At 45.6% G+C, this 4,379-nt stretch overlaps 1 non-coding gene across 1 annotated transcript; it reads left to right on the top strand.

The window, feature by feature from the left end:
* The first annotated feature begins 2,999 nt into the window (after positions 1-2,999).
* On the top strand, positions 3,000-3,071 carry TRNAA-AGC (transfer RNA alanine (anticodon AGC)). Its single transcript has one exon. It is a non-coding gene; the product is annotated as a tRNA-Ala (tRNA).
* Positions 3,072-4,379: the final 1,308 nt, after the last annotated feature.

Raw genomic sequence — 4,379 nt, 5'->3', positions numbered from 1 at the left:
TGCATTAAGGACCAGCTGATTGGGGAAAATAAATGCGGTAATTCCCTTACTGATATTACGCCCACAGTAATTGTATAGTTACTTGATTGTACAGTAACTCCTGGCACGCATTCCCAGTTGGCATGGTGGCTGTAAGGCTGCTTCCCCATTGGCCTGCTCAAGGCAATTGAACAAGATCATGCAGGGCAGGCACGGTAGCAAGCATGGGAGCTGTTGATCCAGCAGAAGCCTGGTGCCAACAGAGGGTTTATGCAACCACTGAGAGCTCCACTCCCTCCTGGATCTCTGCTTCAGAGCAAGAACTTTTGCTGGTCTCCCCCTCCTCCTGATTTGGCCTATTGGGAAGAGACCCAGGTGAGTACCCCACCTTCAGGGCTGGAACTCTGCCCTGGTGCAGTGTTGCCTCTGCTCCAGGGGACTTGGGCCAGTGTAGGGGAATCTGAAGAACAGGCAGGCCCTGCCTGGGAGCACCGGATCCACGATGCTCTTCTGAAGACAAATCCAGCTCCGGCTGCTTTAGCCCTGAAGGATCTCGGGTGTGAGTATTGGGCCCAGGGAATCAAGTTGAGGAAGACTCCTCATCCTCTAGTGGAATTTCCTCCAGGTTGGTGTCCAGGCAAACATTAACAAAACCACAGCTAATGATGGCCACACACACACACAGAGACACACACACACAGAGTATATGGGAGGTGCAGAGTAGAATCCAGCTATCCTCTGCTAAGGGAGCCAAGAGGCACCTTTTAAAGTTGTGATTCTCTTATATTTAGCAGGGAGAGCATAACTTTCCCTATCCAACCCCAGAACAGCATCACTATATATAACACACACACACACACACACACACACACACAAACACACACCCCTCAATCAACAAAGGTTCCAAAAGTGTTTTACATCAATAAGATGATATATATCATTGTTGTGGTCATCTAACAAGGTTAAAACACCTTCAGCACTGGTAGATAATAATGCAAGATAGTCTTCTTCTTCTTCTTCTTCTTCTTCTTCTCCTTATTATTATTATTATTATTAGTTATTACTGATAGATATATATTAATGTGAGGTACTCCTTCAGCACTGGTAGATATTAATGTGAGGTCTATCAGTGGCTACTAGTCTGGTGGCTATAGGCCACCTCTAGCCTCAGAGGCAAGATGCCTCTAAATACCAGTTGTAGGGGCATCAATGTAGGCATGACCTCAGATCTTGCCTGTGGGATTCTCAGAGGCATCTGGTGGGCCACTGGGTGAAACAGGATGCTGGACTAGATAGCCCTTGGGCCTGATCCAGCAGGACTGTTCTTATGTTCTTATGTTGCTCCCTTGCAATGTACTTCAGGCTTCCTATGGACCTTCTCATTTGCCAAATGGAGGAAGCAGGTGCTGCAGACGCCATTCATACCCCAAGAGAAAGAAGTGTCAGCACTGGCATTTGCAAATGACAGGGTTCCTGCTTAGTGATTCATGGCCAAAACATACAGCAATATTAGAATTTTACAGTCATTTTGCAAGCTGATGGGATTAAAGGTCCAGGCAAAGAAATGTCATAGATTGTATATTAGCCCTGCTGCTGAATCATAGGCCGTTACGAGCTCTGTGTCATGGAAAATTGATGGAGAAAATCTACATGATAGATCCTAGGGGTGTGCACGGGACCGATTCTGGCGGTTTGGTTCTAATTCAAACCAAATTCGAACCAGACTGCTGGTCCGTGAGCCAGCTTGAGTGGAACCCATCCCTGGTTCAGTTCAACAGTCGAACCAGGTCATACCAGTTTGGAACTGGTATCAATTTGGTTCAAGGGATATGCTTTTAAAGGGGAATCTGGTGAGGATTCCCCTTTAAAAGCAAAGTGGGGAACCCTTCCTTTAAAATACTTCTAATGGGGGGGGCAGTGTTGGTATTGTTGGCTCCTCTAAACTCTGAATCGGGTCCGGCACTCCCAGCAGCATGGCTCCCAGCTGCCACTGCCTTTCACCCCACCCCCAGCTGCCATTAGAAGTATTTTACTTCTGTTTTACAATCTTCACTGGATTCCGCTTCACAAACATACCCTTCAAACCTCCGAACCAGTTTCATTCAAGCCCAGGTCGGTTTGGTCCAAACTCAGGCCGTCACCCGTTGGGGGGGTGCGGTCCGGTTCGATTTTGAACTGGTTGAACTGGCCTAGTTCAAACTGAACCAGGTCCAATAGAACCGGTTCTGCACATACCTAATAGATCCAGCTTGCTGGAAAATATCTGAATGTGGAAGTTGGGCTGCAGCTGCTGAGAAGGTGGGATTTGATGGTTTCCCAGTGGGTGTCCATGAGATGAAGTGTGAAGAAAACTTGCTTCTACAGGCACTCCCCAAGTTATGAACATCTGACTTAAGGACATCCAGGCATACAAAGTTCTGTAGCATAATACATCAAGGAAGTCCCAGTTTTACAATGCCAACCCACCCTTCCAAACAAGTTCTCAGTTCTCTTGGAAACTATATGCATTCTGAGTTACGGACATCCAACTTCCAAATGAACCTTTGGAACATTTGGAATTGATGGGAGGAGAGCTGGTCTTGGGGTAGCAAGCAAGTATTGCAGGACTGTGAGTGTCAGAAAGAGGGGAATTCTGCTGTCAAAATTCCTGGTCCTTACCACCACCACTAAAGCAGCCCTCAGGAACATAGTTATGGGTCACACAGATGACATCTAAGGGAAATCAGTAGATATTGCCCCCTCACATTAGCATCCATACTTGAAAAGCATGGGTCCTAGTGCTGTGCATGCACCTTTTTCAGGTTGCACATGAATACTGTTAGTGGGGATGTCAGCTATTACCAAAAAAAGAAAAGAAAAAAGAAAAAGTCCAGCTATTTTTAAAGGAAAGAGTGGAAAGGAAAAATCAAGGACGCTTTGCCAGGTTTGCACTGAATGGGAACAAAGATTACTGTCTCTAACATCACCTACTACCTATTTCTTTCCATTGGTGTTGCTAGGAATTGAAGCCCCTTGGGGATAGGACTGTAGCTCAGTGGTAGAGCATCTGCTTAGCATGCAGAAGGTCCCAGGTTCAATCCCTCGCATCTCTAGGTGGGACTGGGAAAGACTTCTTCTTGAAACCATGGAGATTTGCTTGCAGAAGACAATGAGGCCATTCACACAAACAAAACCTGTGTTGTACCCAGGTTTGGGGGCTGTGTATGCCCCCAATTTTTGGTTGTGTGGAAGCAATGTAGGCGGAAAGCCTGGGTAGGAGTGATTGTGTGGAAGCAAAGGAGGAGGAAAACCTGGGTAGCTTTTCCTCCTACCTTGCTTCCACACAATCACTTCTACCCAAGTTTTCCTCCTACCTTGCTCCTACTCTCATCATTGAACTAATGGACCAATGCTCTGACTATATAACCTGCATCTTCTTCCTTTGCCGGTTATACAGTCAAAGCATTGGTCCATCTAGTTCAATGATGATGGCTCAGCGGGGAAGCAACCTGCCTAGAGAGCAGGAGGCTGTTGGTTCGAATCCCCACTGGTGTATTTACTAGAATATGGTGAACTCCTATATTGGGCATAAGTGATATAGGAAGGTGCTGAAAGGCATCATCTCATACTGCATGGGAGGAGGCAATGGTCAAACACTCCTGTATTCTACCAAGAAAACCACATGGCTCTGTGGTCGCCAGGAGTCAACATTGACTCGATGGCACAACCTTTCCTTTCCTTTCCTTTCCTTCCTTTGGTGCCATCTGGCAATGTTAGCACCTGACTACCGGAGTACATACCTGGCTGCATTCTGCAACCCCAAATCCCTGCAACCCCAAATGCCCTGAAGAATACATAGAAAGCCAGCCCTTCCCAAGAACCCAAATCCAGCACTATTCTCGATAAGCCCTTTGTGGCATGGAAAAGAATGGAAACGCGAGATATTCTTCTTCTAGACATTCAGGCAATGATCAAAGGCTCACTTCTTTAAAAAACAAACAAACAGTGGCACTTTTATTTATCGTAATATTACAGTTTGAATTTCAAAGGGAATATACCGAAGTTTGATTTACCATGTGTAGCATGTCCTGGAAGGGATGTTAAGAGGAATGGATCAATTCTGAGGCACCTGATTTATTATAACTTTCCTGCACTACCTCTCTGATCTTGTCTCCTTATCTGGTGTCTAGTTGTCTGCATTTTGGTGTCCGTTATGAGGCAACGGAAGAATACTTTATAGGAATGCTAGAAGCCAGGAGGCTCTGATAAAGCTATTCCCTTTCTAAGCACAGATTCTTTTTCAGGCACACAAGTTTTTTCAAATCCCGTGAACCACCAGCCTAGTATTTTCTAACAGGTATCTGGCCCATTTTTGGAATACTTTTGAAAATGATTTTAATTGTTTAATTGATTTCATGTTT

Source organism: Hemicordylus capensis, chromosome 15, assembly GCF_027244095.1.
Source record: "Hemicordylus capensis ecotype Gifberg chromosome 15, rHemCap1.1.pri, whole genome shotgun sequence".
Classification (NCBI taxonomy): domain Eukaryota; kingdom Metazoa; phylum Chordata; class Lepidosauria; order Squamata; family Cordylidae; genus Hemicordylus; species Hemicordylus capensis.
Note: the sequence above shows the minus strand (reverse complement) of the source record. Positions and strands in the feature narration are given on the sequence as shown.